The following is a 24,066-nucleotide window of genomic DNA, read 5'->3' on the forward strand; positions in this document are numbered from 1 at the left end:
TTCTTCCCGAAGGAGGTCAGAACATCAAAAAGCACATTAAGGGATTTCTGAGGGGATGTAAGGTATAGGAGGATATCATCCGCGTATAGCGAGATTCGATCCTCGAAGTCGGGAGTCCACCGAATGCCTTTCATCGAAGGTTCCCAATGGAGCCACTCCGCCAATGGTTCTAAGACAAGGGCAAAAAGCAACGGGGACAGCGGGCAACCCTGCCGAGTGCCTCGCCCAAGTGTAAAAATACTGGAGACCTTCCCGTTAACAACCACCTGGGCCAGGGGCTTCTCATAAAGAAGCTTCACCCAGGCGATGAATGTCGGACCAAACCCAAATTTGGAGAGAGCCGCCCAAAGATAAGGCCATTCTATAGTGTCAAAAACCATGGTGGCGTCCAAGGAGGCCAAAATGGCCGGCTCAGTAAGAGTCCCAGCTCTCGCGAGAACTCCGTGAAGTCTCCGAAGATTAAGGGCGGTATTCCGGTGTGGAATGAAACCAGATTGATCTGGATGGATCAAGCCGCTAATCACCTTAATCAATCGATTAGCTAGCAATTTGGCCAGTATTTTGGGTTCGGCATTGAGTAATGAAATGGGCCTATACGAGGCACAACGATCGCGCGGCTTACCCTCCTTGTGGATTACAACGATGGTAGCCAGTCGCTGATCAACGGGAAGGGTACCAGAATCGAAAGCCTTAAGAATCATACTCCTTAAGTAGGGCGCCATTTTGTCGGGTCGCAGCTTATACAGTTCAATGGGCAAACCATTGGGACCCATTGCCTTACCAGAATGAAGGGAACGTATGGCAACAGCGACTTCATCTGTCGTAAGAGGCGCATCCATTAGGTCTCTATCATCATCAGAAAGGCGAGGCAGTGCAATGTCTCACAACAACAATTGGGAATCCTCCTCGTCCCTATCACTGACCGAGGCATACACAGTTCGGAAATGGTCAACAAAGCATTCAACAATACCAGCTGGGTCAGTGACACACTCACCATCCGGCCTTTCAATCACAGGGACGACACGATTCACTCTCTCTTTCTTGTCCAGCCACGCAATCAGTTTACCAGCCTTGTCGCCCACATCATACATCCTGCCCTGTTGCTCTCTATTCATCGCTTTTGCCGCGTCGGTCATAAGGGCTCTATAATCAGCTTGTTTCAGACTGAGGGAATGCAATTTAGAACGAATAACATCACCTTCAAGATCACTCTTAAGCACAGTTATGTCGGTTTCGAGGCGTACAAGTTCCTCATATTTGGCCTTCTTGGAAGCAGCAATCAACGACAAAGAATGTCCACGGATGACCGTCTTGAAGGCCTCCCACAGTGAAATAGAAGAAGAAACAGACCCCACATTTTCATCGAATAATGGTCAATAGATTTCAGCAGTTCAGAGCGGGTTTTAGGATTGCAGAGATACCAGGGATTTATGGGAGCCACTCTACCCTCGCCACCCACTCCAGCCTCAACACAAAGCCACGGAGGGGAGTGATCAGAAATGCCCCTGGGAAGATGACGAATCTCTCTGATGGAGGATGATGTAATGATTTCCAGGCAGGTTCCGCAGGAGCGTCAGGAATCCGAAGATAAATCCACAGCCTTCCCCTACGGCCTTCCGACTCTATCAAACACTAGAGTATCGAGAGGCTCGCCAGGGGAAAACAGGGAGACAAAACAAGGAAAGGTTGGGAAAAAAGAACACTTGACTGTACTCTTCTGCGTGATCGTGTAACACAGTGTACGGAATTCTGGTGGACGTAGGGCTGAAATAAATATATACACGTTATCTAACAACAGTTTCTGATACACATATGTCTCTATGTTTCTCTATATCAACATTACATACCACCAATGTTTTGTATAAGCCTCAGGACAGATGTATAGGAGGTGTGGGAATTCGTCTTGAACTATAACTAGAGTGATAGAACAGAAATTAATGACAACTCTCCTATAACTCAGAACATGTAATATTAAGTACCTAAACACAATGTTCTCACTTGGTTTGATGTACAAGACTGTCCGATAGATGTGGTAATCAAAGAATACACTTGACAATAATCCAAGGCCAACACCAATCTTGTGCAAGGTAATCTACAATACAAAACACATGTATGAGAATTCTATAACTATCAAATACTGTAGATAAACAAGTAGGCAGCGCACAGCGCTGTTACCGTGATTCTTAGATGTGTAGTTTGGAATCCTGCACCCCAAATAGAGTCCACGCAAGTATCCCCAAACACGTTGGATGCTGGCCCAGGAAATGGATGTTGAAGGGGCCAGCTGTAAGACAGCCAAGTAATGGAAGGAAGGGACAGTCAATGGGACTTAACGGGATTGCGGAGAACAAGCCCAGCCTTCGGGCGGTATGCAAAACAAAAACAAAACCTAAATACCTAAAAAGGGGAGGGAGACAGACACACACCACCCGACCTGACGGCGGAGACCAAGCCCGGCCGTCGGGCGGAGCAGCAGACAGAAGGTGGAAGAGTGTAGGGATGTATAGTCCGGCCGGACGGCAGAGACCAAGCCCGGCCTTTGGGCGGAGCAGCCGAGGGGAAGCAGGAGAGTGCGGGGAAGTATAGCCCGGCCGGACGGCGGAGACCAAGCCCGGCCGTTGGGCGGAGCAGCCGAGGGGAAGCGGAAGAGTGTGGGGAAGTACTTGCTCGGCCGGACGGCGGAGACCAAACCCGGCCGTCGGGCGGAGCAGCAGACGGGAATGGGTGCAGTAAAATAGTGCCCGGCCGGACGGCGGAGACCAAGCCCGGCCGTCGGGCGGAGCAGCAGAAGGGAGACGCGTAACAGAGCACCAAAAGAGCGTCTAAGGGGAAGCCGTGTACAACGCGCAACAATCGCGAAGGACAGAGGACTTCCGAATTCAAACACCAGGCGGAATGAATCAAACAGGAAGTCAGGCACAAGGAACAAGTCGGAACTGTGAACAACGGAGCTAGACGCAAGAACGTAAAGCGTCGCTCCCAGTGCTCAGTTAAGATTTGTAGTGGTTGTCCTTAAAGAGACAGTACATTGAGAATCTCGGGGCATGACAGTACACTCCCCCCACAATTCCCCTCCCCTAGTTTGGGTTTGTCAGGATGCTTCTGATGGAATAGACGTATCAGACGAGGTGCATGAATATTTGACACAGGTTCCCATGTCCGCTCTTATATTCCATAACCCTTCCAATGGATCAAATATTGAAGGTTCTTTCCTAATTTACGGGAATCCAGTATTGCCTCCACTTCATACTCCTCCGAGTCTTGGAGGCTCACAGGAGCAGGCCTTTGGGGCAATCTAGTACCCGGTTCAACCGGCTTCAATAGCGAAACATGGAACACAGGGTGAATCTTGAATGAAGGGGGAAGTTCCAGTTTCATGGCCACAGGATTAATCATTTTCACCACCTTATACGGGCCAATGTATTTGGGGTTAAACTTGCGTGGACCCCCCAGAGCTATGTATTTTGTGGAGAGCCAAACTTCATCTCCTGGCGTGTAAATGGGTTCTAACCTCCTGTGTAAGTTTTCCCCTTCCGTGTACCTCACCTTTGCCATCTCAAGACAGTCTAATGCATCCATATGTACTTTTTGTAGTCTCTCTATTCTATCAGAGGCAGCGGGAGTGGAACAATCAGTAGGGGTCCCTGAAGGCAACAACTTGGGGTGATACCCATAAGAAAAAAAGAATGGGGTGGTGTTGGTAGATGAGTGCGGACTGTTATTGTAAGAGATCTCAGCTAGCCATACAAACTCATCCCAATCCTTCAGGGAGTGCAATACTTGATTACGTATGTATTGTTCAAAACACTGGTTAACCCTTTCTGTTTGTCCGTCTGTCTGGGGGTGATGGCTTGAGGACAATCGGACCTCGATCTGGAGCAAAGAACATAAACACTTCCAGAAACGTGACACAAATCGGACACCTCTGTCAGAAACCAGGACGGAAGGGAACCCATGGAGTCGGATTATCTGTTGCATAAATACAGAAGCCAATTCTCCTGCTGTGGGTAACCCCTGTAATGGTACGAAATGGGCCATCTTCGTGAACAGATCTACCACTACTAGCAAGGTGTTGTTCTTCATCCTAGTGAGAGGTAACTCCACTATGAAATCGAGAGACACGGTATGCCAAGGGCCAGGAAGGGATGCTAGCGGCATGAGTAGGCCTACAGGATTAAGATGTGATACCTTAGTCTGAGCACAAAAATGACAAGTCTTAACATAGGATTCTATATCTTTGAGCATTTCAGGCCACCAAAACCGGTCTCTCAAAGCTTTGGTAGTCTTCTTGATTCCTGGATGGCCTGCTACAGGATGAGAGTGATACCACTGCATAGCCTGTTCCCGTAACTCTTTAGAGGGTACAAACCACTCCCCCCTGGACACAAGCCAATCCTCCCCTTAAGGTAACTTCCCGGGAACCCACCTAGGATGTCACGTCCACCGCGGCTTGACTGCTCTGCACTCGGGCTAGAAAATCATCTTCAGTCGACATCCCTCCTATTATACTAGTTCTGGGGATGATGTAGGTTTGTTCTACTACATCTGTAGGGGAATCAAACCCTAACCGTGATAGAGCATCTGCCTTGCCATTTCTTCTCCCTGGTCTATATTGGACGGTGAAGTCATACTCGCTGAAGAATTGTGACCATCGCAATTGTCTCGTAGAAAGAGCCTTGGCGGTTTTAATGTATTGCAGGTTGCGGTGATCTGTATACACCACAGCTGGATACCTGGCCCCCAGTAAATATTGCCTCCATTCTTCAAAAGCCTTTTTAATGGCTAGAAGTTCCTTATCTCCCACTGCGTAGTTGTATTCAGCAGGGGTAAGCATGGGCGTAAAATCCGCTCCGCTCGCGGATTTTTCGGATTTTCGGCAAATCCGCAATCCGCGAACGCTCGCGAATTTGTCGAAAATCCGTGAATCCGCTCGCGGCGGATTTTTTGCTTGGTTGCGGCGCGCGGCGTGGTGCACGGCGTTCACTTTCCGTCATTTTAGCGTTTGCCGAGTTGTTTTTCTTTGCGAGTGACGCGCCATTTTAGATCTTGCTGCGTGTTCCCGCGGGAGTTTGTCGCCCGCGAATACGTACTCGCGGCTTGCCACCTTGCACAGCACACCTCGCGAGAGTTCGCAATTGCGAACATGTAGTTGCGGCGGAAAGGAACAATCTCGCACTTGCGAAATAGAGATTTTGCAATTTCGCACAAGAAAATCACCAGCAAACAGGATAAACCTTCAGAAAATTATGATTTTTATCAGAATCACTCCTCAGGTTGACATTTGCATGGCCTTTTTTTTTGCAAGGAGTCCATTTTGGGGGGGGGGGAGGAAGGAAGTGCCCCACAGTCTCCAACTTCCTGTTCCTGTCCAGCAGGCTCCTCCCAGTGCTTTGTCCATCTCCTGGTCACTTTCATTTGGATCTGGAGCTGGAAGGATTACTTTTTGTGGGTGCTGCTGGATATTTGGATTTGAGGCCTTTTTGACTGTCTTTGGATCACTTTTGGATTAGAAATCAACTTTCACAAGTAAGTTTGTTTGGGGCATTACAGTTGCTGCAAGTACAATTTTGGAACTTTTTCAGAAAATTAAATAAATTATATTGTGGGTAGCCACAGTATCCAGTAGGACCAGGGTTGGTTATGGGTGCATGATACAACTGTTTTGTTGAATTTAAACACCATTGAGGCCATGGATGGGCTGGGATTGTGCAGATTTTATTGTTTTTTGTCGTTTTTTTGGGCCTGCTGGTGTGGCCCTTTGCCCAGGGGTGGTGAGTGTTGCATGGGCCTAGTCTTTCTGTGGGGTGTCTTCTTGAATTTAAACATAATTGAGGCCATGGATGGGCTGGGATTGTGCTTATTTTATTGTTTTTTGTCGTTTTTGGGGGGCTGCTGGTGTGGCCTTTTGCTTGCCCAGGGGTGGTGGTGGTGCATGGACTGAGTGTGCCTGTGGTGTTGTCTCACTCTCTTTGATGTAAACATCATGGATGGCATTGGATTGTGGTGATTTCTGGCTGTTTTTCTGTTTTTTGGGGGTGTACTGTTGATGTGGTCTGGCCATGTGGGTGGTGGTGGTGGCCATCTTGAGTGCTGGCTGGTACAGGCAACATGTGCTTGGGGTGTAAGGGGGCCATTTTGAGGAGAGGCAGTGTCTGAGGCCTGCACTTATTTTGCCTACTTTTCATCCCTTATGCCCAGGGGTAGTGAGTGTTGCATGGGCCTAGTGTTTCTGAGGGGTGTCTTCTTGAATTTAAACACCATTGAGGCCATGGATGGGCTGGGATTGTGCAGATTTTATTGTTTTTTGTCGTTTTTTTGGGCCTGCTGGTGTGGCCCTTTGCCCAGGGGTGGTGAGTGTTGCATGGGCCTAGTCTTTCTGTGGGGTGTCTTCTTGAATTTAAACACCATTGAGGCCATGGATGGGCTGGGATTGTGCAGATTTTATTGTTTTTTGTCGTTTTTTTGGGCCTGCTGGTGTGGCCCTTTGCCCAGGGGTGGTGAGTGTTGCATGGGCCTAGTCTTTCTGTGGGGTGTCTTCTTGAATTTAAACATAATTGAGGCCATGGATGGGCTGGGATTGTGCTTATTTTATTGTTTTTTGTCGTTTTTGGGGGGCTGCTGGTGTGGCCTTTTGCTTGCCCAGGGGTGGTGGTGGTGCATGGACTGAGTGTGCCTGTGGTGTTGTCTCACTCTTTTTGATGTAAACATCATGGATGGCATTGGATTGTGGTGATTTCTGGCAGTTTTTCTGTTTTTTGGGGGTGTACTGTTGATGTGGACTGGCCATGTGGGTGGTGGTGGTGGCCATCTTGAGTGCTGGCTGGTACAGGCAACATGTGCTTGGGGTGTAAGGGGGCCATTTTGAGGAGAGGCAGTGTCTGAGGCCTGCACTTATTTTGCCTACTTTTCATCCCTTATGCCCAGGGGTAGTGAGTGTTGCATGGGCCTAGTGTTTCTGAGGGGTGTCTTCTTGAATTTAAACACCATTGAGGTCATGGATGGACTGGGAATGTGCAGATTTTATTGGTTTTTGTCGTTTTTTTGGGCCTGCTGGTGTGGCCCTTTGCCCAGGGGTGGTGAGTGTTGCATGGGCCTAGTCTTTCTGTGGGGTGTCTTTTTGAATTTAAACACCATTGAGGCCATGGATGGGCTGGGATTGTGCAGATTTTATTGTTTTTTGTCGTTTTTTTGGGCCTGCTGGTGTGGCCCTTTGCCCAGGGGTGGTGAGTGTTGCATGGGCCTAGTCTTTCTGTGGGGTGTCTTCTTGAATTTAAACACCATTGAGGCCATGGATGGGCTGGGATTGTGCAGATTTTATTGTTTTTTGTCGTTTTTTTGGGCCTGCTGGTGTGGCCCTTTGCCCAGGGGTGGTGAGTGTTGCATGGGCCTAGTCTTTCTGTGGGGTGTCTTCTTGAATTTAAACATAATTGAGGCCATGGATGGGCTGGGATTGTGCTTATTTTATTGTTTTTTGTCGTTTTTGGGGGGCTGCTGGTGTGGCCTTTTGCTTGCCCAGGGGTGGTGGTGGTGCATGGACTGAGTGTGCCTGTGGTGTTGTCTCACTCTCTTTGATGTAAACATCATGGATGGCATTGGATTGTGGTAATTTCTGGCTGTTTTTCTGTTTTTTGGGGGTGTACTGTTGATGTGGACTGGCCATGTGGGTGGTGGTGGTGGCCATCTTGAGTGCTGGCTGGTACAGGCAGCAACATGTGCTTGGGGTGTAAGGGGGCCATTTTGAGGAGAGGCAGTGTCTGAGGCCTGCACTTATTTTGCCTACTTTTCATCCCTTATGCCCAGGGGTAGTGAGTGTTGCATACTTGCATGTCCCTAGTCTTTCTGTGGGGTGTCTTCAATGTAAACATCATGGATGGCATGGGATTGTGCTCATTTTTCTGTGTTTTGTCGATTTTTTGGGGTGTATAACTGAACTGATGTTCCTCTGTCTTCCATTGCTTTTAGGTGCACAAGAAGACTCAATAGAACCACCAGTGCCAGGAAGAAGTCCTGCAGCGGTGTGTGCAGCATAACGTCACGCGACGTCACGTCTGGACACAGAACCCTCTGCAACTCGTGCAACTGCTGCCTGCTGACCTGCTCTGAAGAAGATGGCCCCAAAAAAAGTAACCCGTAGCTCCTCTAGCAAGAAAGGTGCCAGTAAGGAGCAGAAGAAGCAAGTTACCAAGGACACTGGTGTGCCGCCCGCCCCTTTTTTTGTGAGTAAAAAAAAAAGTATGCCTGCAGCAGCTGCAGCGGGATCTGCTGGGGACCAAGCTGGCAGCAGCACCCCCGCTCCATTGGGCTCAGTGCCACCACCACCACCACGCCAACTTAAGTCCAAGCCCTTGAGTGCTGCAGAGGCAGCCAGTATACTTCTTCAATCACCATCGACCAGTGATGTTGGCTCATCGCAAGAAAGCAGCAGCAATGTCCCTCAATCAACACAGGTTGTTGTAGCTCATCTGACGAGTGTTGAACAACCACAGCGGCAACAACAATCACATGTGCAAGTACAAGCCCAAGTACATGTGGAAGGAGAGGCAGCGCAAGGAGATGCGCATGCAGAGGTGCATGGAGGGTCACAACAAGTGCCCACAATAGTTGTTCCTCCCGAAGTAGGGGCACATCAGGAAATCGACAATCAAGGCGAGGTATCATTTGAGGAAGCCACTCCTCCTGATGATCCTTCATTGTCTTCCACAACCCTAGCAAGGAAGAGATCAAGGGTGGTGTCTACATCCTCTTCAAGCACACCTCCTTCTGATGATACGGATCAAACTTGGGAACCAGCACCACAGCCGTCTGAGAGTGAGGCACACCATGATCCAACAAAGGTACTTAAGCGTAAAAGGAAGCTCGTCCAAAGTCTCAGACTTATGGAGTGTGATGAGGCTCAACAAGAAGTGGCGGATACTGCTGCTGATGAAGACTCTGCCAACGACGACCCAGTCATCATAAAGGTCACTGCAGCCCCAGCGGTCATGCAGCAAACAGACATTTTGACCCTAGCCCGAAGAGCTGCTGCGCGTGATGATGATGATGATGATGTTGTCGATGAGGAGGCAGTGGAAACACCACAATCATTGGAGTTAAGTAGTACACCAACTCGTCCCGCTTCCATATTTCTTTCTGGCAAGAAGAGACCTGCGTCAACCTCGACCTTAATTAGTGGCGGTGAAAGTGGAAAACGTACAAAAGTTGGCCAATCCAGATCCTCCACTTCATCTGGCATTAGCTTCATGACCACCACCACCACCAGTATCGCCGCCTCCTCCAGGTCCCACAGACACTTCAAGTCCCCAGTTTGGGACTTCTTTACTGTTTGTCCCAAAAATCCAAGGTTTGCCATTTGTACCCTTTGTAAGCTTGCAGTTAGTCGTGGTAAGCCAGGTAGCAACTATGGTACCGGCGGCCAGAGTGGTCATCTTGACAGAAAGCACGGTGTCCAATGGTTTGCGCACCTAGCTGCGATCAAGAAAGGCCAAAATCAAGGAAACGTTGATGTTTCATCTGATGTTGACGAGCAGGAAGAAGACGTGTCAAACACTTCCCTTACACCCAGTACCCCTCTCAGCAGCACACCCAATGTGAGGCACACTAAGAGTGTTGGAGCGAGTGAGACACCAACGCACAAAAGTTCACCAGCGAGCAAAATTGGGTCAACGAAGTCATTATCAGCCCGTAAATGCTTGGTCCAGGCCAACATTAGAACAATGCTTACTTCAGACGTGCCATATGAACGCAACCACCCACTGACGCGTCTGTATAACACTAAGCTGGCTAAAATGCTAGCTGTGGACCTTCTACCTTTTTCTTTTGTAGAAGCGGTAGGTTTTCTTGAATTAGTTGCAACGCTCTGCCCTAAATGGAAGGTTCCGAGCCGGTTCTATTTTGCCAGAGTTGCGGTTCCAGCACTACATGAAGATGTGCTGCAGGCGATTGGGGCAGCTTTGCAGAAGAGTGCTGTTCACACAATACATCTGACAACAGACATGTGGACCAGTGGCCCAGGCGATGATTACATGTGCATCACTGCACACTGGGTCTCTTTTTCAGGTGTTATAGCAAAGCTAAACGCAGGTGTTGACCCGGACCAAGTTTTCAAAGCTGCTCGGAAACATGCAACACTACCCATGTTTGCCTTGGAGAAAAGTCACACAGCAGAAAACCTTTTGGAAGAGTTTGACAAAAAGGTGTTGTCAATGCTATCCCCCCTAAAACGCAAGATTGGTTATGTTTCCACGGATAATGGCGCCAATGTAGTTAAGGCCATGTCACAGGGTCACCATGTTAGAGTGCCGTGTTTGGCGCACTGTATCAACCTGGTAGTTCAAAAATTCTTGAGTGATAAAGAGAGTCCAGCGTTCGAGGTAATGGCCACCTGCCGCAAAATGTGCAACCATTTCAGCCATTCTTTTAAGGCCCGGAAGCATCTGCGGAGACTGCTACTTCAACGTGGAATGCCAGTGAAAGCACTCATCCAGGAGGTGGCAACACGTTGGAACTCAACCTTCTACATGCTTGAGCGTCTGCATGAGCAGTATACGGTACTCGATCACTATTTCTTGACAGAGGCTACATCTCAGAAGGAGGACCTGCGGATGAGTAAGGCGCAATGGGCCATAGTTAAAAGCCTGACAGACATGCTTCGTCCTTTTGAGTTCTTCACGCGTGCAGTCAGCCAGGAGGACTGTAATTTGGGAAAAGCTATCCCATTGTTGTGCATACTGGAGCACCAACTGATGGCGGTTTCTTCTGAGTTTGAAAAAGATGAAAAAAAAAAAACCATTTCATTTTGTCTGAGAAATTATTACATCGCCTACGTGGTGATGAACGTCTTAAAAACATCAACTCAGATCAGCATTACATTTGTGCTACTATTCTGGATCCACGCTACAAAAAGGCGCTGGCAGACAACGCATTCTTTCCTTTCGCTGATGCAGATGTTCAAAAGTACAAACATTGGTTAGCCTGGTCAGCCAAGAGGTTTGAAAAAGAACGGCAGGTTATTGAAGGAGAAGCCAGTACATCAGCATCAGCATCAGCAGGCCATCCGCAGTCACAAGAATCCACTTCTGCACCTGTGGCTGGGGCACAAGTGACCTCTCAGCCGTTAAAGACACCGGCAACTGGATCATCTGCACCACACACAATGACAACACTAACAGTGGCTGGGGAGGAGGATTGGCTAAGTTTGATGGGGTATGGTTCTCTAAAAAATGTCACAGGCACAGCAAAAAGTAAGCAAAGTGGAGGAACAGTTGATGACCTTGAGTCGATGGTGCAGGACTATCTGAATGACTCAACAGTGGTCTTTCTTAATGAGGAGCCATTGCAGTATTGGCATGGCAAAAAACAATTGTGGCCACAGCTCTACAACCTGGCTATAAACTATTTGTCTTGCCCACTCGCAAGTGTGTCTTCTGAACGTGTTTTCAGTGCTGCTGGTGGCATTGTAACTGCCAAACGGAGCCGCCTATCGCCCAAAAATGTGGAGCGGCTGACAATGATCAAGATGAATCAGCACCTCATACCACCAGATTACAAAGTGCGAGAAAGCACGCCACATGAAGACGATGAGGACAGCAACGTAGATGAGGGGATTTTTTCTCTGTTCGGTGCCACTGACCTCATCCAGCCTGAATTCGCAGAGTATGATGACGAAATCTTGTTCTTATTCCCTGACACCGAGCCCTGAAAATGAGACAATCAATCAAGAACTTTCTTTTTCGTCCTTATTCACTTTTATTCCTGTGTGCTTTGTGTCTCTCTTTCTTTGTTTTGCACAGTTAATTTAATTCAAACTTTAATCACCTAATCCCAAAAAGAAGACCATCATCAGAACTGTCTTCACTTGTTTGCTTATTGATTTGAAGGTGCCGCAGTCTACATTCCTCAGGTTCACAAGTTCTGAAGAACATGCTCCTCTATCCTCCTCCTCCAGACTGCGATTTCCCTCCAAGCAGAGTGCTGGATTACGCACAATGAAGAAAGACTCAGCACTTGTGGGGGTGTTGTACTTCTTTGCGGGTGAGTTGACGGTTTTGGGCCCATTGCTGTGAAGCTCTAATAATGGACAAAAGTGTTTTGGACCAAATATGAGGTGGAAATTTCTTGCCGTTTTTGCTGACTTGCTTGCCTTTGAGGTGCTCTTTGGCGGGGTTCCGGGGGTTTGTGTGTAATTTTTGGTGTCTGTCGAAGCACTGCTGCGACAGTCTAATCTTGATTGCATTTGCTTTTCAGGAAATCCGTGGTGGAAAACAGGAGTTATGATGATTGATGATGACCTAGCTGCACAGCGCGTTACTTTGGACCGAAGGCCGAGAGATATTGTAAGTATGAGATTTAGCTTTTTCGCTGTTTGGGGGTGTTGTCGGGTGTTTTTTTGCGGGTGGGTTGGCGCCGGCGGGTCTTGCCTGGGGCATTCCTGGGAAGGTCTAATACCGGATACAAGTGTTTTGGACAAAATCCATAAGGAACAGCCTTTTTTTTGCCATTTCTTCAGACATCTTGCTCAATGTAGCGTTTTGGGGGGCTTCCTGCTGTTCGTGGGTGGGTTGCGGCCGGGGTCTCTGTCGAAGCACTGCTGCGACAGTCTAATCTTGATTGCATTTGCTTTTCAGGAAATCCGTGGTGGAAAACAGGAGTTATGATGATTGATGATGATGACGACCTAGCTGCACAGCGCCGCGTTTGGACCGAAGGCCGAGAGACATTGTAAGTATGAGATTTAGCTTTTTCGCTGTTTGGTGGTGTTGTGTCGCGTGTTTTTTTGCGGGTGGGTTGGCGCCGGCGGGTCTTGCCTGGGGCATTCCTGGGAAGGTCTAATACCGGATACAAGTGTTTTGGACAAAATCCATAAGGAACAGCCTTTTTTTTGCCATTTCTTCAGACATCTTGCTCAATGTAGCGTTTTGGGGGGCTTCCTGCTGTTCGTGGGTGGGTTGCGGCCGGGGTCTCTGTCGAAGCACTGCTGCGACAGTCTAATCTTGATTGCATTTGCTTTTCAGGAAATCCGTGGTGGAAAACAGGAGTTATGATGATTGATGATGATGACGACCTAGCTGCACAGCGCCGCGTTTGGACCGAAGGCCGAGAGACATTGTAAGTATGAGATTTAGCTTTTTCGCTGTTTGGTGGTGTTGTGTCGCGTGTTTTTTTGCGGGTGGGTTGGCGCCGGCGGGTCTTGCCTGGGGCATTCCTGGGAAGGTCTAATACCGGATACAAGTGTTTTGGACAAAATCCATAAGGAACAGCCTTTTTTTTGCCATTTCTTCAGACATCTTGCTCAATGTAGCGTTTTGGGGGGCTTCCTGCTGTTCGTGGGTGGGTTGCGGCCGGGGTCTCTGTCGAAGCACTGCTGCGACAGTCTAATCTTGATTGCATTTGCTTTTCAGGAAATCCGTGGTGGAAAACAGGAGTTATGATGATTGATGATGATGATGACGACCTAGCTGCACAGCGCCGCGTTTGGACCGAAGGCCGAGAGACATTGTAAGTATGAGATTTAGCTTTTTCGCTGTTTGGTGGTGTTGTGTCGGGTGTTTTTTTGCGGGTGGGTTGGCGGGTCTTGCCTGGGGCATTCCTGGGAAGGTCTAATACCGGCTAGAAGTTAGTTGGACAAAATCCATAAGGAAACACCAGTTTTGGCACTTTGTAAATTAGGGTTCGTTAGGGTTAGCCCTAGCAGCAGGATTGCATGTGTTTAGGGGGGTTCTATTGCAACGCGGTTCTGTTGTTGTAGAGCACTGTTGGAGCGATGCTGGCTATGGATACTTTTGCTTGCAGGCAAGTGGTTTGAATACAATCCACGGTCTGTATTTGGGTCTACTGTTACTTTCAAAGTACGTTTTGTAACCATTTTTCTGCTAGGCATCATCAAAGTGTGACTTTTTGAACCACACAGCGTACATACCTTTTATTTATTTATCAGTGGTATTGTAATAGCACTTCCTGTTTTCCGTTCAATAATTACAGGCCGGGTTTCAGTCAACATCCGCCAGGCAGGCAGTGGACAGGGTGTCTCTTCTGTCAGTGGTCACCACCACATTGATGGACGAAGCGTCAGCTGGAATGGAGGAGTGCCGCCAATAAGAGGAATTGTTTGCTGCATGCAACTTACTTACCAATTTCAACAGGACAACTCCAACAACATACGCAATACAGATACAGTATCCATTGTTGTCTTTTATTCTATGAGTGTGACTGCATGTGCTTACCTTTACTTTGTAACCAAAGATTGTCTGTAAACTCTGTATCTTCAATTATTGTTTGTCCATGCTCTGCTTTTTTTTTCTTCTCTCAACAAAACCTACCCAAAAAGAAACCCCCATTCCCATCCATTTTACAAACCCTAACCCTCTTCCCCCGGGCTGTGTTGTTTTGCTTGATGTCTGACTAAAATGACATCAATAATTCCACACACTTGCTGGGGAGGATAAGGTGATAGCAGCAACAGGCTGGTGAAGGAATACGAGGATATCTTCTAGACTTACTCAGCTTCAGTACTATATCTTCTAGTAGTAGTAGCCAATGTCAAATAAATTCAACGCAAGTACTAGTTATACTTGCAATACTTTACCATTTGTTAGGCTACATTATGGCACTGTTCTAGTGTACTGTCACCTGCTATTTTCTCGATCGTACCGTAACCGTTGTAATGCTACAGTAAGGAGTACAAACAAGGTTTCGTTTTCTTTTTTTCCATAGGCATGCAACTGCCACTGTGTCACACCACTAGTAACACCGCAATGAGGAAATGTCACCCGCCCAGGAATGACAACGTTAATCCCCATTTCACCTGGAGCCAGCCCTGGGCCTAGCCCTAATTTCTAACACAAATTACAGGTAAGATAAGAGTTTGGTGGGAGGTAGTATAATGGAGTATTATTTTGGAGTAGACAAGAGTTTGACGGTTGTACTACTAAAGTCCTACGACTGTTCAGGAAAACAAAGTTACTGTTACACCCCCGCCCCCCACCCACCAGACTGAAAAGCAGTAAAAAACAGGTATGGTCAGATAAAGTAGTTGAAAAATATATTTATTTATCCCTAACAAAATAATCTCCCTCACCCACCCTAACCCCAACGATTGTCTCTGAAACGTCCCAAAACGATCCCAACTCCCAAATCCCACCCCCCAAAAGTCTATAAAAAAAGGGCAAGGGACACTCCACTACTGGAGGGTGCTGGTGCTGGTGCATGATGCGGCATGGGCATCATACTCCTTGCGGAGGGTGGCAAGCTCGGAGCGGAGGCCCTTAACCAAGGTCTTATACCTCAGGACCTCCTGCTCCAGGTTGGACATGCGGACTCGTAGGCGGTGTTGGCGTTCCTTGCAGCTCCTGTGGGGGGCAGCTGGTGTTTCGGGTGCTTGGCGGTGGCGGTCGGCTTTCTTAGCCCGGCTCGGTCCCGCTGGTTTAGTCACGGAGGAGGATGCAGTCGAAGATGTTGCCCCGCTCGACTGCGTGTCCTCCTCCTCCTCCAGGGCCACCAGCCGCCGATACTCGGCGACTGTGGCCTCCAGCCTCCGTTGCCGGGCCAATCTAGCCTGCTCCCTCCTTGTTGTTGATTTGGAAGAAGGAGCAACTATATGAAGAAAGAAAGACATAGTCTGTAACCAATGCTCCTTATTAATAACACAAAGTGATTGAGCCGAAAGTTGGGTCACAGAGTACAAGTAGCAAATTGAAAGCACAGTACATAACTATTGAGGACAGTATCTATGTAACCCTCCCACTTCTGCATCCTTGCTCTAACAGTAGTGGTAGTTTAATGAACTAATTCTACGACCACTATGGACTTCCATTACAGTCGACTATGACAGTACACCAGTCTTATTCTTCTTCTTCTCTCTTGTTTAGGGAAATGGGTACGTTATCTTATGCAAGCCGGCAGAATGACATGGACACAGCACAGTGAAGTTGCACCCGAGAAAAAAAGTTGCACACCATGATGATGGAGACAGACTTGCGTTACTGTACCGGTCCAGTACATGCAGGTGGTGAAGCTATTACTTTTCTATTACGGGTGGCACTGAGAATACTCTGTTACAAGGGCTACTGCTTAATTAATTTAACTTTCACCCTACAGTGCAAATGAGTACTAGAAAAGGAAACTGAAGAAGCTAACTAATTTGATTATCTATCACTTCACATGGGACGTATTTAATGACAGATGAGATGACTTTAGGTGCTTTGCTTAATATTGAGTGAACACAGTGATACACCCACACATGAATGACGTACTACAAGTAAACTAAAGTTATTAAGAGAGGTACGGAGTGTCCACCGTAATAACCAGATATATGCTGTGAATGCAAACGCAATACAAAGTACTGCTACTATTCATGGTAGTATTGGACACATTTACAATTTCTTTTCCTTGCCTTCCCTGCACTGGGACGGACGTGCGGGTGCGGTGGTACATGCTCTTCAAGGTAACACTTACTTCACCTGGCGACCATCTACTCTCTCTAGATACACATTTGCTATGTAAGAGTCAGAGAATACCATGCTCCAGGCATCCATTCATTCAAAGTATACGCACACATACAGTTTCTGTTTCACCCACCCAGGCTGCTGTCCTTCCACCCATCCTTGCTTCATCATTGACCCAGCCATGCACCATACCATATTCTTTCCTTCCCAGCCACCTCTGGGTCCAAGCAAACACATATCGTTCTTCTTTGCCAGCCATCATACAAGTTCGCGTCCCACTTACTTACACCCTTCTTTCGCTTTTCGTTCATCCCATCCATCACGTTCGTCTAAGAACTTATTGGGATTCTTCTCACCAAAAACTTCACAGCTAAGTCGAAGTACATTTCGAGGAGGCTACTACCTGGTTGATTTGTAATTGTAATACACCCGTGCAGAAAGCACACTATGCAGTCTTCAATCTCAATAAGTAAGGAATATATAGCTTACCTGTTTCCGCCACCACCGTTTGATCCCCCACAGGAACGGCCACCAGCTCTTCTACCGCCGCATCCTCCCCAGAGGCCTCCGAGTCCAAGTCCAACACATCAGCCACCTCCGCGCTGGCCCCGTCACCAGATGTTACACCTACAAAGTACATTTAAGAAAGTTAGAATACACCACTCACTACTATATAATATTTGGTCTAGGAGAAATGTTAAAAAAACAGAATACAATGTAATAATTTGTGACTGTCTACTCCATAGTAAAAATGTCCCATTTTCCAGGGAAGGCTGTTGTCTTGCTGCACTTTTATGCACAACTGATGAATGCTTGCTTTTGATTTTTAACACGCACCACTTTTTCTCCTAACAGACAGAAGCTTGACTCCTGAGTCCTAAGAACACGACCAGGATCAAGTTCAAAGTAGGTGAGAGTTCGGCTCGACCACAAGAAATGTGTCCAATTAATCGTCAGCACTAACCACTTTTCCGTTTACAGTTAAATAGTTTTATGACAAAGTAGATTTCAATAAATGTGTTTACTTTTAATAAAGCTTTTACACTTAAATAGACTCTGTGGTTTTTGTTCCTCTAGACTAGAGTGGATGAGCTAAAGGTTTTGGAATTTTTGCAAGCATGAGTGCCTCTGACACTTCTTGACTGTGCTGTGACTCCGTACTACTCTCATGTCCTGCGTACGATAATCTAGAGATCATTGGGGATCTATAATCGGTGACTTCGGGAGCTGAATGACTCTGCCACACTATCTAGTCAGTAAGGAGACAGTGCATAGAGGTATTGCTGAATATAATGGGAGTCCAATGGAATTGCCAAATGTCCAATCTTAGTTAGCTACACAGACAGACTAATAAGAATAGTCTAGTAATACCACAGGGAGTCATCATATTCGAGGCAGGATAAGAATTTATATCCAGTCTACAAGAAGATCAAAGACGATTTAGAAAAAATCGAATGAGGAACGCTAGGAAAAAATAGGTACTGTTTAGTAAAATGTAAACTTACTGGGGCCAGCAAAGGAGCCCTCGCCTGCCCGATCCTGGCCTGCATCCTCAGCACCCTCCTCCTGTGTCCTCTTGCCCTTGGGGGGAGCTGATGTACAACATGAAAGAAAGAAAAACCATAAAACATGGATGAGATTTTTCAACCAAATCAAACATTTCAAAAGAACAATAACAACATATTTTGGAAAAATAGCAAATAGATAGACAACTATTCCACGGGATCTATCTCATGTGGTATACTACGTTATTCGTATTGCCTGATTTGCGGAACGTTGACTTAGAAAGTTCCTATGTAACTCAATAAACAGACTACTAAAGAGGTTTGCCTAGGCCTGGCACTGCAGGCAGTAGTGCACAACACGTGACAGACAAAGTCCATCCTGCTTGCAGATCAGTGAATACTCAAACTATCAATCCACCCGCCACCACCGCCACTATTTCTTCTGATAGCCATGTGACTGTCTAAAGGAAGGACACTGGACTTCAGTCTGTTGGGGCTGATTTATAAGTCCCTTGCGGAAGTTGCGGCTGATTTTCCTCCATTGTTGCGTGCCTTTTCTGACGCAGCGGCAGAACAAAAGACTCGCCATGGTGTTGGTGCGGCGTATATATTAAAAAAAAAAACACATATGGGCATATGGGCGATGCATCACGTTGTAAAGCCCTGCGCCATCAGGGGGCGTTCCGGCGCAAGGGAGGGCGTACCTGCGCAGGAACGAATCCTAAAAGTGGCTGAGGGAAATCTACAAGATGTCAATCAGTCATTTTTATGACAATGATGCATGACTCAAACCCTGCGCGCTTGAAGCCGACGTACGGCTTGATGCAGCATTGGGGAGATAGGGTACCCCAGAGCATTGCTGGAGCTGCGCCATCGTTGGCACGCAACTCCAGCAATGCGCTGCCTTTACGGCACAGATGCGTAAGGCTTCTGTGACGTTTTGGGCCAATGGGTGGTGGTGGCATGGCACACAATTACTGCCGCATCCCTGCTACTTTGCAGGGATGCGCCGGTAATTGAAAATATGACCCTTACTGTCTAGCATTACGCAGTTCTTTTCTTTACAGTACACTGATACATAATTTCTCAGGCCAATGAAATGCTTCTGAACACAACATACAAAACAAAGAAGCATAGTAGCAAGCAAGGCTACTGAGAAGGAGAGCAGTGCACCTGAAAATGAAATGCATAGAAGATTTTGAAATATAATTTACCTCAATGTAATCGGCAGCATTATTGCTCTTGGTAAAGAACAAAGATTTGCAAATAACAGAGCAGGATAAAACAGAGTAGTAAATGTACTACTACTACTACTCACCAAGCCCGGGGACCTCTACGCCGAGCGCGTCCAGCAAGTCCCGCTCCCGGTCCATGACATCGGTCCAGCGGTGGGTGGCCTGGTTATATGTGCGCCGGACCCCAGAGATCTTGTACATGGCCCGGCACACCTTCTCCCACCGCTGGCGGCGCTCCCGGATGCCATAGCCGGTCGCGATCTTGCCGCCTCCCAGGATCGTCTTGGGGAGGCGGCGCTGGACATGGAAGATCAGTGCCGCCACTTCCTCCGCGCTAAAGATCTCCCTCGGGACCACTTGCTCCCCCCTTAAACGCCCGCACGGGAGCCGGGCACGGGGTGCGGGACCCTTCCCCTTCTCAGGGTGCTTCCCGGCTCCCTTTACCATGGTCTGGGCAGAAATAAACTTAAATGATAAAGAAGAAATAGAATAGTGAAGAAGAAAATAAAAGAGTTTAAAAAAGTAGTTTAAAAGTAACTAAAAGCTGCAGAAAACACAAAAATATAGAGCTAGAAAAATAGAGGGTTAGATAATAAGTAAAATTAGATCAAAAAAACTTCAAACAAGCAAAGGATGGCAGAGATTGAGAGAGGATAGAGAAAGCATGCCCAGAACCATAGCAATGAATGAGAAACAAGATGGCCGCGCCCGTTCACGACCGCGTGGGTAAGTTCGCGCGAGATTTTCCTTGCGAGTACGCGCGAACTTGTACTCGCGAGCAGCACACTTTGCGAGATTACACATAGCGGGCGGAAACGGAATTACGTCACGCCAACAAGATGGCCGCGCCCGTGTACGACCGATAGGGTAACTTGGCAAACGAATAGCTAGAAGCGCCTCGCGAACACGCGCAAGATCACGCGAACATACACGTCGCAACAAAAACAATTTTGTATTCGCACGTATTCGCGGCTTCCGAAATCGATCTCGCACGGATTCGCGCCCCAAATAACGCGCGAAATTGCAAAAAAAACGATTTTAGCTAAAATGAAAGCAATGAGCAGGTGCAAAAGTTCAAACTTAACATTAGTAACATTCAAGGTAGTGCTTCCTGATGGGCCCCTCCAGAGTTTGCAACAATTCTATGACCCTGCTATGACCCAAACAGCAGGCTCATAGAATAGCACCATAAAGGTCCTGTAAAAAAAAAATGTCACTGCAACAAAAAGCAAATTACAGATAAGGAAGGAAGCAGGTGCCAGCCAGACTGGAACTTTCAAAATTACTGACACATTAATGAAACACAAATTAATTGATGGCAGTTGAAGAAGGGCAGGTGTGCTAGCTTTTTTCAACCACCATAATCTACAGTAATAAATAAACCTAATAGGTGCCTGTGAGGATGTACTAGAGGGTGGCATGGGTGTCCCAGAGGGTGGCAGTGGTGAAACAGAGGGTGCTGTGAACCTGTGATGATAAACCAGACGTAGAAACAACATAGTCGCGGCCGTTGCAAGCCGAAAAGTAAGTTCGCAATTGCGAACTTGTCCCAAAATCGGCGCGAACACGCGCCAACACAAAAAACGGAAAAATCCGCAAGTCCGCTAGAGTTCGCGGATCTTCGCGGATTGCGAATCCGTAAATACGCAAGTTCGCGGATTGCCAATCCGCAAAATCCGCCCATGCTTAAGCAGGGGTGAACTTATGTGAGTAGTAGGCTACCGGATGACACTCGCCAGATTTCGTATCAATTTGGGACAGTACTCCTCCCACTGCCACTTGCGAAGCATCCACCTCCACTACAAAGGGAAAGGCCGGATCAGGATGTCGCAGAACAGGGGCACTGGTGAAGGCCTTCTTCAGGAGACGGAAAGAGTCCTCTGCCTCCGAGGACCACACAAAAGGAACTCCTTTCCTCAACAAAGCGGTGATGGGCGCCACAAGGGTAGAAAAGTCTCGGATGAACCGTCTGTAGAAATTAGCCAGTCCCAAAAAGCTTTGGATATCTCTCACAGTGCGAGGGGCTGGCCATGCCAATACCGCTTCCACCTTGGTGGAATCCATACAGAGACCCCAAGGAGAGATAACATACCCCAAAAAGGGAACTTCTTGTGTGTGGAAGGTGCATTTCTCTACCTTGCAATACAGGCGATTATCCAGTAACCGTTCTAACACATTGCGTGCATGCTGCACATGTTCCACCATTGAAGAAGAGAAAATCAAAAGGTCATCTATGTAGGCAATGACATATAAGTCCAGCATGTCTTTCAACACTTCATTTATGAAAAATTGAAATGCTGCAGGAGCATTGCAGAGCCCAAAGGGCATCACGAGATATTCGAAAAGACCGAATTTGGTACAGAAAGCGGTCTTCCATTCATCCCCCTCCTTGACCCTCACAAGATGGTATGCGCCACGTAAGTCTAGCTTGGTGAAGAATTGGGCATTGCGGATTCGGGCAAGGAGAGAGGCGATCAGAGGTAGTGGATATCTATTCTTTATCGTGACGTCGTTCAGTTTCCTGTAGTCGATACAACAACGAAGACCCCCTTCCCTCTTGGGGATGAAAAAGAGAGATGACGAGGCTGGGGAACGGGAAGGTTTAATGAAGCCCTTTTCAAGCATGGTGTCCAAATATTCTCGTAAATACGCATTCTCTTTTTCTGTGAGAGCGTATACCCTGCTAGAAGGAATCCTTGCCCCTGTCTCTAGGTCAATACGGCAGTCATAAACCCTATGAGGAGGGAGAATCTCGGCTTCTTTAACATCAAAGACTGCCTGCAAATCCTGATAGCAGGATGGTAGTGCAGAATCACCCTCTTTACTCGCAATATCAGAGGGTACCTTGTCAATTGAGGCTCCTACCGCTTGTGCCCCTGTTACCTGGGGAAAAGTTATTGTAGAGGTTTCCCAGTTTATATCAGGATTTTGGGATCTTAACCACGGAATACCCAGGAGCACAGGGAATTGTGGAGAACAGATGAGATCAAACTTTATTTCTTCATGATGTTCTGGTTCTATAGTCATGTGTAGGAATGTGGTGTGATGTGTTACGGGACCTGAAACAAGTGAGCTGCCGTCTATAGTGGTAACATGACTGGCTATCTCTTTTTTAGTGTAGGGGATCATGTTTTCTTTGGCCCACTTCTCATCCATGTAGTTCCCTGATGCACCGGAATCCACCATTACTAACACATGTAAACCATGCACTCCGTGGGACAGAAACGCTGACACATAGAGGTGATTTGTGGGGGTGCGCTTATAATCTGAGGAAGAGACTGTCTATCCAGACCTACCCGGAATCCTTGTCTCACAGGACTCCAGGCTTCCTAGTTTCCCGAATACTTAGGTTGTGCGGGTTTAACAGGACAATCCTTCAAAAAGTGACCCGCCTTCCCACAATACAAGCAGAGTCTAAGTGTTCGTCTTCTCTGTCTCTCTTCTGGCGTAAGGGGTCCCCTTACTATGCCTATCTGCATAGGCTCACTCTCATCACTGGTTTTTCTGCTACACTCTTCTTTTCTCTAAGAGGCAGATATCTTGCTTCATGTTTACCCCTCTCTTTCTTTCTTTCCTGGAAGCGATGATCTATCTTTACCACCAAGTCAATGAGCTCAGTACAGGAAGTCGGTAAATCTACAATCTGTGAGAGAGCATCCTTTAAGTCTTCTCTTAAGCCCCTGTAAAACATGATACTGCGCTTTTCTTCTGGCCAGTTGGATTCTACTACTAGCCTACGAAAGTAGGTAATATAGGCTACAAGATCTTGATTACCCTGCTTAAGACTCAGTAATTCCGTATCAGACGAATGGGTATAGACATATCTATCGAATAATTTACGAAACTCCCTCCTGAATGCGGTGTAGCTATGTAAAAGCGGATCATCTCGGTCAACCAACGGTATGGCCCAATCAGCAGCCGCCCCACTGAGATAGGAAATCACAAAGGCCACCTTTGCCTGCTCAGATGGAAAACAATTAGCTTTACAGGAAAAATGGAGCTGACACTGACTAAGAAAAGCGGCACATCGTGCTGCGTCACGTGCATATCTTGCAGGGGGTGCTAGAGGTAGGGAAGGAGGTGTGGTGACCTGAACTACTGATGTACTTCCCCCCGTAGCCCCAGCAGCATGTTGACGTTGTAATGTGTCCACCCTAAATATTAATGCCTGGGTCTCAACCTGCAAGTTCCCTAACATACTAGCTACATCAGTTAGGGAAACAGCTTCAAGATCCATGACGCTCAGGCAGAACAAACCACGTGGGCTTTACGTTCTGTAATGATTTCCAGGCAGGTTCCGCAGGAGCGTCAGGAATCCGAAGATAAATCCACAGCCTTCCCCTCCGGCCTTCCGACTCTATCAAACACTAGAGTATCGAGAGGCTCGCCAGGGGAAAACAGGGAGACAAAACAAGGAAAGGTTGGGAAAAAAGAACACTTGACTGTAATCTTCTGCGTGATCGTGTAACACAGTGTACGGAATTCTGGTGGACGTAGGGCTGAAATAAATATATACACGTTATCTAACAACAGTTTCTGATACACATATGTCTCTATGTTTCTCTATATCAACATTACATACCACCAATGTTTTGTTTAAGCCTCAGGACAGATGTATAGGAGGTGTGGGAATTCGTCTTGAACTATAACTAGAGTGATAGAACAGAAATTAATGACAACTCTCCTATAACTCAGAACATGTAATATTAAGTACCTAAACACAATTTTCTCACTAGGTTTGATGTACAAGACTGTCCGATAGATGTGGTAATCAAAGAATACACTTGACAATAATCCAAGGCCAACACCAATACTGTGCAAGGTAATCTACAATACAAAACACATGTATGAGAATTCTATAACTATCAAATACTGTAGATAAACAAG

The sequence above is a fragment of the Lissotriton helveticus genome, chromosome 6 (assembly GCF_964261635.1).
Source record: "Lissotriton helveticus chromosome 6, aLisHel1.1, whole genome shotgun sequence".
NCBI classification, from domain to species: Eukaryota; Metazoa; Chordata; class Amphibia; order Caudata; family Salamandridae; genus Lissotriton; species Lissotriton helveticus.